We start from the raw sequence: 13,931 nt of genomic DNA, 5'->3' as shown, positions 1-13,931 counted from the left end.
GGATGTTCTCCAAAAATGTGTTTGTCAATCTTGTTTGTGTTTGGTGTGAGTTCACAGTGTGGCGCATATTTGTAACATTGATAAAGTTGTTTATACGGCCACCCTCAGTGTGAACTGCGTGGCTGTTGATCAAGTATGTCTTGCAGTCACTGACGAGGGTCTGCAGAGGCCACATACAATTTGTGACGTAGCCGGCACACTGTTTGTATGGTGGAAAAGCGGTCGAGACGGCAGGTTGTACTGGACACCAAAGACAGTGCCATCACGACACGCCCTTAATATTGTTGCCCGGGTGAAGACCGGGAGAATGTTTGCCCCGGGAGTTTGTCGGGAGAGGCACTGATATTTGGGTGTTTCCCGGAAAGATTGCGAGAGTTGGCAAGTATGTTGCTAGGGCGGGAAAGCCATTCAAAGAAGGTGAATTCATTAAAAAGTGCATGTTAGATTTTTTTGAAGAAATTTTTTCGTGCGGCCCAGCCTCACCCAGTTTCTGCATTCAGTGGCCCCCAGGTAAATTGAGTTTGAGACCCCTGGTCTAATTGGTTGTCAGCATCCGTACAATTACAATTTCAACAGAATGAGTGACTCAACACTTTTGGCATACAACAGAATTGGTACGAATGTTGTTACCATGTTTTAGTTTACAACACAATGGGTAGGAATGCTGAGAACCAAGCATAAGCGTTGTTGGCTCAAAATAGCATTGATTTTAATGTTCTATTGTTATTCTTTACAATTGCTTTTGCGTAACAACATTGCAAGTATGATGTACAGGATATATTGAGCGTTGACATTTCCAACATTGACGAAAAACAAGCATTTACATATCAGGTGTTCGCAGTAGTGAATGGTGGAATCTCAGTAATTTAGGCATACACTTGTAAGAATACTTGCTTGACTGTCATCATTCATGTTTTTTTTTTTACTTCACAACGTTGTACTATATCTCTGCTGAGAACAATGCGGGGAATATTGTCGTTTCTCGGTACGAATTACTGTTTTTGTTGGAGGCTCCCATTAAAAACAATGTGAAAATGTGAGGAGCCATCAACATGTGACGTCAACATTTTATATGAATCATGATGCTTTTTGTCAGTAAGAATGCTAAATTCTTACTATAACATTTCCACTTCACAATACTGTGAGTATGAATGCTGAGAGTTTAATGCATTCACGTTTTTTACTTCAAAATATCACAGTAGTGTACAAAACCCAAAACCAGTGAAGTTGGCATGTTCTGTAAGTTGTAAATACAAACAGAATACAATGATTGGCAAATCCCTTTCAGCCTATATTCAATTGAATAGACCGCAAAGACAAGATATTTAATGTTCGAACTGAGAAACATATTTTTTTTGTGTGCAAATAATCATTAACTTAGAATTTAATGGCAGCAACACATTGCGAAAAAGTTGGTACAGGGGCATTTTTACCACTGCTACGTGGCCTTTGCAATCTATTCTATTGAATATAAGTTGAAAAGGATTTGCAAGTCATCGTAATCTGTTTTTATTTACCATTTACACAACGTGCCAACTGGTTTTGGGTTTTGTAGTATAAATGCTGAGTCAAGCATGTCCGTATTAGGTGTTAGCAATAGTGAACGGTTGATTTTCAGTACTTTTGGCATACAATAATAAGAAAGCTGAATTCTAGCAATATTATTTTCACTTCATAAAACCATGAGTATGAAAGTTGAGAGTTTGGCATTCAAATTTTGAACATTCTTGGAATGTGGCAACATTAATGTGAATGCATTCTCATTCTTACTTCAGTATGAATACTGAGAATTGAGTATTTTTATATATAATGCGTTAGCTATCGTGTGAATGCTCGGTTCCCAGCATTCATACAGATAGTTGTGACAAATTTACCGCGCCACATTCATGGTACAAAAGAATATAAAAAGACGTCTATTATTAACATGAGCTTTTAGAAGACAAAAGTATTTCCTGTCCCCCCCCCGCTCCTTGTCTTTTCCTGTCCCGTGGCATTCCTGAGGCTTGTTGGGCGGTGGGGCAAGGGGGCTGGGGTGCTTAGTGGCATACAGGAGGAAGGCTCAGCAGTTTTTTTCCACTTTTTGGGCCCTTTGGTGCCAAAAACTGGTCGCTTGTGAAACCGCACGGCTTTTCCTTGGTTTACACTGAAGCCTTTTGACGCATTTTATTTTGGAAAATTGCTAACACCGCACCCCCCCCCTTTTCCCCTCCTCCTGTTCCTATCCAGGATCCGGTTATTAATTAGAGAACAAGCTGCTCCAGTCAGACCTCCAGCTGAGGGGAACATTTCGCTTGGCAAAACACACACCTCTTCCCCACTCATACTTGGGCTCGGAAAAAGACATGTCAGTGTGGCATGAAGCCATCATGTGACCATGAAAGCACACAGTCATCTTGTCCCCAACGCGACCCCCAGACGTCTTCCCTTCGGAAACAAAAGACAGACAATTACGGTAAGAGGCTGCTGATGGATGCTCAGCAGGGCACGGCTGCTCATAACTCCATCGAAAGAGGAGGTGCTGTGCCGTGGATGACATGATATACTTGTTTTATTATCACACTTTGGTAATTAACAGGAGAGCCATTCAAAAATCTCGACTCGTTTGCGATTGCACATCTCTCCCAGTTGAGGATCAACTCTGATTCAAATCAGTGATCCTCAAAAACTGTGTTTCCTGTTAGTGTGCCACACGATACTATTGATTTTCCTTCTGACCCCATACCGAGTAAAACTCAGGCTGGTATCGGTGGTACCAAATTGATGCTGATACTTTTTGCAAATATACCTAATGTGTATGCTAAAATAAAATAAAAAGTTGCATGTGTGTAAATAATAACATATCCATCTAAAACAACTGTTAAAATATGAGAAAAAAGAACAAAAAATCGGAATGTAATGAGATAAAAGCTCAAAATGTTTACTAATTAATTAACCAGAATTGTGTGATGCATTACATTGTATCGTATGCATGTTTGAAAGAAACCAAAACTGAACTGAACTAAACAATAATTAATAATAATATACTTGGTGACCTACCACACAAAGTGGCGTCTTTAAATATTTGTATAATATATGTTTATAGTTTTTTAAAAATAAAAAAAATATATAATTTTTGACAGTCTTATTATTATTATTATTATTATTACTATTATTATTATTGTTTTTATTGTACTCTTACATGAGAAAAAACGTTAAAAATGTGAAAAAAGCAAAAAAATCTGTATGTAATTAGGAAAAGCTGAAATGTTCTAAATAATAATATACTTATAGTTGCCAAAAATTGTAAGCTGACACAAAGTTCGGTCTTTAAGTATACAGGATATGATATCTGTTTTTAGCATCTTTTTAACAAAAGAATATCAATATGGCCCCGCATACTTTGACATTTAGTAGGCGGCCTTTGATGGAAAAATATCAAAATCATCGATAGTTTGAGTTTAGAATCAATTTTAGAGCAGAGAGATCTGGTATCAGGTGCACTTCTAGTGGTACACCAAAGTGTCCCTTAACTACATATTCAAACACAGTGTTACTATTCAAACTATGTAATCCTACACAGACCAATTTATTAAATATACTTGCTAAATAAAACCTCTGCCCTGTTTTAATGAATGCCAAGGACTACTACGCTACTTTATTTTAATGTTGGTCACTAAGATGGTACATGGAAAGTCAAGTTTTTTTTCTGAGGTGGTACTTTGTGAAAAACAGTTTGATAACCACTAAAATGGATAGATGGATGGATTATTTAAACCACTAAATGATTTTATTTAATGAGTGAAGCTGAAGTCCAACCAAGGAACTTTACATAGTGTTAAACTACAACCTTTCTAATCCAGCAATCAAAATACATTGACACACAGTTGATTATACATACGTACAGTAGAGGCCAAAAGTTTGAAAACACCTTCTTATTCAATGTGTTTTCTTTATTTTCATGACCATTTACATTTTAGATTGTCACTGAAGGCATCAAAAATATAAATGAACACGTGGAGTCAAGTACTTAACAAAAAAAGGTAAAATATATGTACAAACCCCGTTTCCATATGAGTTGGGAAATTGTGTTAGATGTAAATATAAATGGAATACATCCATCCATCCATTTTCTACCGCTTATTCCCTTTGGGGTCGCGGGGGGCGCTGGCGCCTATCTCAGCTACAATCGGGCGGAAGGCGGGGTACACCCTGGACAAGTTGCCATCTCATCGCAGGGCCAACACAGATAGACAGACAACATTCACACTCACATTCACACACTAGGGCCAATTTAGTGTTGCCAATCAACCTATCCCCAGGTGCATGTCTTTGGAAGTGGGAGGAAGCCGGAGTACCCGGAATACAATTATTTGCAAATCATTTTAAACCCATATTCAGTTGAATATGCTACAAAGACAACATATTTGATGTTCAAACTGATAAACATTTTTTTGGGCAAATAATCATTAACTTTAGAATTTGATGCCAGCAACACGTGACAAAGAAGTTGGGAAAGGTGGCAATAAATACTGATAAAGTTGATGAATGCTCATCAAACACTTATTTGGAACATCCCACAGGTGTGCAGGCTATTTGGGAACAGGTGGATGCCATGATTAGGTATAAAAACAGCTTCCCAAAAAATGCTCAGTCTTTCACAAGAAAGTATGGGGCGAGGTACACCCCTTTGTCCACAACTGCGTGAGCAAATAGTCAAACAGTTTAAGAAGAGTTTCTCAAAGTGCAATTGCATGATATTTAGGGATTTCACCATCTGCGGTCCATAATATCATCAAAAGGTTCAGAGAATCTGGAGAAATCACTCCACGTAAGCGGCATGGCTGGAAACCAACATTGAATGACCGTGACCTTCGATCCCTCAGACGGCACTGTATCAAAAACTGACATCAATCTCTAAAGGATATCACCACATGGGCTCAGGAACACTTCAAAAAACCACTGTCACTAAATACAGTTGGTCGCTAGATCTTTAAGTGCAAATTAAAGCTCTACTATACAAAGCGAAAGCCATTTATCAACAACATCCAGAAACGCTAATGGCTTCTCTGGGCCCGAGATCATCTAAGATGCACTGATGCAAAGTGGAAAAGTTTTCTGTGGTCTGAAGAGTCCACATTTCAAATTGTTTTTGGAAATATTCGACATCGTGTCATCCGGACCAAAGGGGAAGCGAACCTTCCAGACTGTTATCGACGCAAAGTTCAAAAGCCAGCATCTGTGATGGTATGGGGGTTCATTAGTGCCCAAGGCATGGGAAACTTACACATCTGTGAAGGCACCATTAATGCTGAAAGGTACATACAGGTTTTAGAACAACATATGTTGCTATCTAAGCGCCGTGTATTTCATGGACGCCCCTGCTTATTTCAGCAAGACAATGCCAAGCCACATTCAGCACGTGTTACAACAGCGTGGCTTCATAAAAAAAGAGTGCGGGTACTTTCCTGGCCCGCCTGCAGTCCAGACCTGTCTCCCATCGAAAATGTTTGGCGCATTATGAAGTGTAAAATATGACAGCAGAGACCCCGGACTGTTGAACGACTGAAGCTCTACATAAAACAAGAATGGGACAGAATTCCACTTTCAAAGCTTCAACAATAAGTTTCTTCAGTTCCCAAACGTTTATTGAGTGTTGTTAAAAGAAAAGGTGATGTAACATAGTGGTGAACATGCCCTTTCCCAACTACTTTGGCATGTGTTACAGCCATGAAATTCTAAGTTAATTATTATTTGACCCAAAAATTAAATGTATGAGTTTGAACATCAAATATCTTGTCTTTGTAGTGCATTCAATTGAATATGGGTTGAAAAGGATTTGCAAATCATTGTATTCTGTTTTTATTTACCTCTAACACAATTTCCCAACTCATATGCAAAAGGGGTTTGTAAATAGGTAATATTTTGTAGTTTCTTCAAAATAGCCAACCTTTGCGCTGATTACTATTTTGCATACTTTTGGCATTCTCTCGATGAGCTTCAAATGTATTTACCTGAAAGGGTTTTCACTTCATAGGTGTCATAGTTTTGATGCCTTCAGTGACAATCTACAATGTAAATAGTCATGAAAATAAAGAGAACACATTGAAATGAGTAGATGTGTCTAAACATTTTGTCTGTACTGTACATGTCCTTTAAAAGTGACTTCAAAACAACATTGTAAAATAGTTGTATTTGTATGTCAAATGGTCAAATCAACATAAGAACCCAACATTGATTAAACGTCAAAAAGCATGTTGTTCCAGCGTTAAGTTTGAGTGGCTCAACGTCAGGACCTAATTCAACAAGTTCTCAACATTGTTTCAATGTCTTGTGCCTGCTGGGAGGCATAGAGGCAAGGAAAGCCCATAAAGACACCCAAGATTGCCGCCCCCTACATCTAACTTTCCTCTTGAAGTGACCTCCATTATGGAAATGTGAGCCTTGGAAGAATCCTAATATGCAGCTGGCACACACAATCGGAGGATGGTGGGGGTGGGCGTTAAAGGACGAAAACAGCAGCATTTATCACACCTACAATAGAGCCTGTAACCCTTCCCTTCATCTTTAGCCCCCAGCAAACCATCTGCCTGTGACAGCAGGTGTGCACCTGGGGGAAAAAAAAAATCTACTTTTTGGATGGGTGCCTATTGAAAAGGTCACAGCAGACGCTTTGAGGGTTGCCACGTCGGCGTTCTCCGGCTGACCGGAAGGTGCCGCTAAGTGACGAGCGTCATGGTTACCTCGGCTTTCATTTGCTTTTCCCACCACCTCGCGTTTGTTTTTCACATGATTTTAGGACCTTTAGAGGGTTGACACATCGTCCTCCTCAGACGGACATTTTTTGGCTCTTGCGGGTCCGCCTGGCATCCTCTCACCAGAGGCCGTGTCAGGACGGTAATGAGTCATCTTGTGCACAACACATTACACAGTCGTGTGTGTTTTGCGCTGGGTAATTGCAGGCCGTCTCAGCGCAGAGAGAAATAGGCTAAAGTTCAGCCGGTAATTAAAGGAACCTGATGGAGATTCTCTGTATATTTATTTCCTAAGCGCATAACTTTAAAGGCCTACTGAAACCCACTACTACCGACCACACAGTCTGATAGTTTATATATCAATGATGAAATCATTGCAACACATGCCAATACGGCCGTTTTAGTTAACTAAATTGCAATTTTAAATTTCCCGCGAGGTATCCTGTTGAAAACGTTGCGGAATAATGACGCTTATGTTGACGCGTGCTTGTGACGTTATCGGTTGGAGCGGACATTTTAGCCCAGCACCACTCACGGCTAAAAGTCGTCTGCTTTAATCGCACAACTACACAGTATTCTGGACATCTGTGTTTCTGAATCTTTTGCAATTTGTAAAATTAATAATGGGGACTATAAAGAAGAATGCTGTTGGTGGAAAGCGGTGGATTGCAGCTGTCTTTAGCAACCAAAACACAGCCGGTGTTTTTTTGTTTGTTGTAAAGCTTTAATATGGAACAGAGCGGTCAAGCAAACATGTTTCTCTACCACATGTCAACCAGCAAGTTTTTGGATGAGAAAATTGTGATATTAAGTCGGCTCTTACCGGAGACTTGAATGGAGTTTGCGTCCTCCTGCAGCAGCTGTGACTTTCTTGGCTCCTCCATATATCTTCCATCAGAGACACTGGCGGTCACCTCAGCCCTCCGACTTTCAGGTATGACATTATAATCTCACTAAAACACTAGTAACACAATAAGCAGATAAGGGATTTTCCAGAATTATCCTAGTAAATGTGTCTAATAACATCTGAATCGCTCCCACTGCCGTCGACTTTTTTTCTTCTTTTTTCTAGTGCTTCACTCTAACTTTCCTCATCCACGAATCTTTCATCCTCGCTCAAATTAATGGGGAAATCGTCGCTTTCTCGGTCGGAATCGCTCTTGCTGCCGGTGGCTGTGATTATAAACAATGTGAGGATGTGAGGAGCCTACAACCCGTGACGTCACTCGCACATCGTCTGCTACTTCCTGTACAGGCAAGGCTTTTTTATTAGCGACCAAAAGTTGCGAACTTTATCGTCGATGTTCTCTACTAAATCCTTTCAGCAAAAATGATCAATTATGACACATAGAATGTACCTGCTATCCCCGTTTAAATAAGAAAATCTCATTTCAGTAGGCCTTTAAATATTGTATAGGCCGCTCGTCAGCTTGCTTTGATTTCCTAATAAGCTTCTCCTCCGCTAATTAAAGTCAAACACAAAGCCTAAATTGGAGGAGTCAAGAGGGAATGAAAGGAGAAATATGCTTGCAAGACATTTATACCCTTTGTAATAGATGTTTTGGTGCAGTTATGCACACAGTGCTTTATTGGGCTAGGAATCTAAATGAGAGTTCAATGGGCGCCTTTAGTTCAGTCAATCAGCTATTAATAACAAGCAACTACCGTATTTTCCAGGCTATAGAGCTGATCTGTATTTAAACTCCACCCACCAAAGTTTAGAAGGAAAAAATATTTTAACATTAATTAGCTTAGGAGTGTCAAACTAATTTTTATTGAGGGCCACATCGCAGTAATGGCTGCTTTCAGGGGGATGCTTTTTTAAAATTAATTTACATTATGCATGTGGATAATCTGTGATTAATCATGATTAATCGAAATGCATATGCATTTGATTATTGGATTTTTTTAAATGTATAACTTGCTTTAAAACCATAAATAAAGGTGACAAGCAGATATTTAACTATTTGTTTTTATCTCACAAAAATAGTTTTGCAATACAGTATATAATAATATAGTTGGCATGATAAAAAAATATTAAAGTTTATAGTATGCATTTTTTTCTGTCAAATCTGAAACAACAAATGCATTTAGTAATAAAAATAAAGAGTTTTATTGAAACCCATTTTTTCCAGGCTTTTGCGGGCCACATAGAATGATGTGGCGGGCCATAACTGGCCCCCTGGCCTTGAGTTTGACACTTGTGTATTAGCTGCATCAGACTATAAGCACCAGATACAGTATACACTCGTAAGAAAGATTTTAAAACATGTTTTATTTTCACATTTCTTTCCAAGTGGTGCCTTTAACAGGGTAGTAAAACGGCTCGTCAAACAAAAACAGAAGTCCTCGTCATGGAGCTGCGGAAGTGAGTTCTCCAATCAGCTGAACAAACTCAATATTTCCACAGTGACATTTTGGTAAATTTATGAAACCAAAACAAAACAATAAAATTGCCATTGTAAGTTAATAATACACTTGTGAACGTGTTAGCATATTTGTTAATGTTAATGACGTTAGGTTGATTACATTACGATAGCATTTACAAATATGCATGAAAACACTCCTACAAACATCACACATGGGACAGTTTAGTAAGTATGATTTTTTTTTTGTTATATTGTAAAACTTAAAAACCTTGCCTGCAGTGATAAATGAAGAATTATTTCGAGCACAAACGATACGGACGAACACTTCCAGTTCGAAGAACAAAAAGAGGAAGTACAATTTCAACCCGCGCCACTTGCAGTGAGCAAACTCGTCCAAAATATGGCACCATAGCACAAACAATAAGACACCTTTTCAGTGTCTTTGTCAATGCTGTATTAAAAACATGTGTTGAATATAAAATATTCTGGCCGCTAGCAAAAATTTTAGCACCATTTTATAGGCAGTAGGGTTTAAAGCGTATGAAAAAAGTAGCGGCTTATAGTCCCGAAAATATGGTTTGTTAAATAATAGTAAAACACATTAAAAAAATATAATTTCCACTTACTCAAAACCCTAATAATCAATTTCCATTAAACCCACTAAAATTTTAGCACATAATCAGCAAAAAATCAATTAATTCCCGCAAAATCATTATTTAACGACGACAAAAAGATTAAGACAAAGGAAACATGATACACATGAGCTTTATTGGGTAAGTTATCATATTTGGTAACTCTACAAGCCTTTCTCACATTCCAATCAGCTACTAATAACAATGGAAAAAGAAAAGTTCCCAGGCACATTTTGAATGGGCCTGCTGCTTGTTGCTAACCTCTGGCCCAGCATTTGAGACCGACATGGTTTTTTTCAACAGAAATGCTAACAATGATAATGACGAGCTTGCTGACAGCTTACTGTACTAGCAAGCCGTGTGGATACATTGTGGCAGATCTCTTGCTTTAATAGAGTTGATAAAGCGCTAAATCTCTGTGTGACATTCAAAATTTCACAGCTAGTACATTAACATTGTTTAATTAAATTGGGTCCTGAAGAAAATAGTAATAAAAATGTTTAATTAAAACTTGAAATTAAATTGATGCGTGTTTAATACTAAAACTAATTAATGGTAAATAAATTGTTTAATGACATATTCTAACAAATTTAATATAATCAAAACATAAATTTGCAAACCTTCCAAACACAAGTCTGACCGGGAATCGAACACAGTATGACTGCCTTACAGTACCAGCACTAACACTGTGCGCCTCTGAGCGAGTGGGCTATATATTTTATATATGCTTATATTTTGAAGAACATCCCACAATTTCCCAGTCGAGACTATGGAAATTGTCTGTACCAGGGTGAAATTGTCACCCTTCAAAATATACAATGTAACATTCTTAACTGTCCAACAAGTATATGAATAAGTCAACCATATGACAACATTGTAGAGATATTTCCCGCAGTTGAATGTTCCCTTCATAATCTGATCTTCTCGTGCTCTATGTTGAAATGGAGGACTAATTCTGGTGCATATAATTAAGTACATAATAGACACAGCCTCCGGACACAATAGGAGTAAAGAGATTCTGGTAACCTTCCGTCAAACAGCAAGGTTGACTTCTATCCCAGTCCCTGGTGTGAGATCCATCGACTTGCCGCCAAAAAAAATCAGTTGATCAGTCATCATGCTTATTCTTCAGGCCTATTCCCATGGGTCAGGAGTGCCACCATTTTTTGTAATACTACCTTTTATTTATATGGAGTGTAACAGCACAAAAAAACTTGGAAGAAAAAAGCTGCTGGAACTGTGCAGTAATGGCAAGATGCAGTTACATACTGTATATCACATTAATAACAATTATACTGTCCACTTGTCCAGTACCACATTTTTAACTAAAACTTTCAACTCTCAGTATGACTGCAATTTATTTATTTGTCAATTAAAACTGAGCAATACTATCTTTATAAGGGAAGGTGCTAAAAAAAACCCCCCCAAAAAAACTAAAATACAATTACATTAAATACTGAACAAATAAAATACATTTAGACCTATTCATAAAAAATATTTGGAATTATTCATTACATAATATTATTGTATTGTTATTCATGTATTTTTCTGCCTTTTTTTCAGCAAAACATTTAACTGGCCAATTAGTGGTTTAATGCTAAAATTCCTAAAATGTTTTTCATTAAAACTAATGCTGTCAAACGATTACATTGTTTCAATCATATTATTCACACATTTTGATAAAATCGCAGTAAATTACAACATTTACATTAACTTGAAAAAAAAAATGTTTTTTTGACAAAAACATAATTTTATTGGGTTTTTAAATGTGTTACTTGAATGCACATCATTTATTTGTTTAAAACTTGGCAGCAGTTTAATCTAAAGTTCCATTAAAGGAGCATGTACTGTCAAAATAAATTGTGGGATTATTCTGCATATGATCGGTGTGATTATTTTTTAGGAATAATCGCAAGTTAACTTATTTTTGACAGCCCTAATTCAAATCCTAACAAAGTGTAACCATTTCTGTTTTTAAGATAACAAATATAAGATTTTCCTAATCTCCAGTAATTATAGAAGTGGTTCTAAACCTGTGGTACCTGTACTCCATCCAGTGGTCCGCCAAAGAATCACTTAATTAAATATTCCAACACTGTGCGTAACTGTTAAAACTGTGTGTAATGTTTCAGTGGCCTAAATATTAAATATATTTGTTCGATAAAACCGCCGCCTGGTTTTTAATTAATATTTAGGCCTACTATGCAACTGTGTTTTAATGTCTGTCATTATGGTGCTATTTGGAGAGCCAAGTATTTTCTGAGGCAGTACTTTTGAAAACGTTTGATAACCACTGAATTACAGTATTGACTATGTTGATGTAAAAAGGCAGCTACACACATGTGGCATAAAAAAGAAATGTATATTATAGAGTTATGTTAAACTGTGTTCAGCCTTGTCAGTCCAAGTGGGTCATAAAACATAAAGAGGTAAGTGTCAGCGAGGTGATTTTCCATGTTGGTTAAACTGTAAGCCCATAGGCTCATCCATATTCAAATGTCAGTCAGCAGCATTGTTGTATCGTGTTTACCAAACATTCAGTACAACAACGTTCCTCACCCGTGGGAGTGATCCGCTCTGCTGGAACACGGCGACATCGCCCACATGTTCGCCCCCCCCCCCCCCCCCCCATCCCCCGTCCCCCCATTGTCTCTACTATCATGTTGTCCTCCCTGAGGAATGACAACTATAACTCTACATCTAAAATGTTATTTTAGGAAGACGTGACTTAGATGGATAAGAGATATAAAATAAAAAAAACTGGTATTTTTTATGATTTTCTTTGTTCTGACATGAAATTGACTTCAAGGTGACATTTGGGGGCTTAGGGAATTGGACAGGGGAAAGGGGGGGGGTCTTAGGCTGTTTGCTCTCCCTCCTCTTCATCACTTACTACCACTTGCTTCTGCATGCACGGGCAATAAATCACACGACCTCTCAGCGCTTTCTTTGTTTAAAACTTGACCCACTTGGGAATTTTAACCTGCAAATTGCAGCCTCAAATCAACAGTAGCAAATATTGATTTTGCTCATGTGCTCCCCCACAGGTTCAAGGTGGAATAATAATCAGCTGACATGGTGGGTGTTTGGAGCACAATGACGCAAATAACAACTTGACGCTTTGTGAAGATGGGAAGCACCGCCTAAGTAAGAGTTATTTTTTGATATATTTTAAAAGTTATTTTTGTTTAGAAAAAAATATTATAAAGGAAAGTATTACAATTAGGGCTGTCAAAATTAACGAAGGCACTCTTGTGATTAATCATGAAAAATGTTCACACTAATAATAAAAACACATAAAATAATCATACAATTTATTTTGACTGTACAAGCTCTTTTACCTTAATCGCTGTACGGTCAGTGATCAGATCAATGCAAACATCAGTACAAAATGAGTGAGGAGAGTGGGCTTGCTGACAAATGAAATAACTATAGGTAAAACTGTTACCAAGTTTTGTGAAAATAAATGACATGCATTTAACTAAAATGTGTAAAAATGTTCCTTGATGACATTCTGACAATAAAATTACAAAGGTGTACTTTTTTTAAAAATGATTTCAATTATGCAAGTGAGTAATCGTGTTAGTTATGATTCATCAAAATTCTAAAATGTGATTGATCTGATCATTTGACAGCCCTAGTTATTATATTATAAAATAATTATACTTTTATAGTTTTTATATATTTCATATTTATATTAATAACACAAATTATTGCATTAATTATGTATTCAAAGTTTGGTAATAGCTGTGATGTGTCAATAAATAAATAAAATAAAATATATATAGTTGTGACAAATAGATAAAAATAAAAATATACATTTTACAAATAAACAAAATAAAGATAAATAAGCACTGCTCCTTGGTACATCGTTATGTTGAACTTTGTGTGATGCTGTATTGTGTCATTTTGTTTTCATGTTAGAAATAAACAAATTCAGATTAAGTATTGAGCAGAAATTGTTAAAAAATGTATCGATATCAATATCAATAAATATAATGGTGATTCATTTTAAAAAAAAATTGTTATACAACAATTCTTTTCTCGGCATAAAATGTAGAATTTCTAAGTATTTTTCTTACAATAAAAAGTAAAACTTCCAAGTATTTATCATAATTGTGCTCTATAAAGAGATATGCAAACATTATGTTACTAAAATGAGTCCTCTCCCATTTTAGCAACAATCGACTATGTTCTAC

General features: G+C 37.0%; 1 protein-coding gene and 1 long non-coding RNA gene across 3 annotated transcripts in view; one reads left to right on the top strand and one right to left on the bottom strand.

Moving 5' to 3' along the window:
* bcl2b (BCL2 apoptosis regulator b) overlaps nucleotides 1-13,931 on the bottom strand; it is a 75,169-nt gene that overhangs the window by 9,811 nt on the left and 51,427 nt on the right. The window lies entirely within an intron of this gene.
* LOC133568419 (uncharacterized) overlaps nucleotides 1-13,931 on the top strand; it is a 60,155-nt gene that overhangs the window by 17,121 nt on the left and 29,103 nt on the right. The window contains exons 3-5 of one of the 2 annotated variants that reach the window (XR_009809600.1): nucleotides 2,227-2,452; nucleotides 7,589-7,665; nucleotides 12,780-12,879. This is a non-coding gene — a long non-coding RNA (uncharacterized LOC133568419). The remainder of the gene's footprint in view (nucleotides 1-2,226; nucleotides 2,453-7,588; nucleotides 7,666-12,779; nucleotides 12,880-13,931) is intronic. The other variant, XR_009809599.1, reaches the window with a different exon arrangement.

The sequence above is a fragment of the Nerophis ophidion genome, linkage group LG14 (genome assembly GCF_033978795.1).
Source record: "Nerophis ophidion isolate RoL-2023_Sa linkage group LG14, RoL_Noph_v1.0, whole genome shotgun sequence".
Classification (NCBI taxonomy): Eukaryota; Metazoa; Chordata; class Actinopteri; order Syngnathiformes; family Syngnathidae; genus Nerophis; species Nerophis ophidion.
This window is presented reverse-complemented; position numbering and strand designations above follow the sequence as displayed.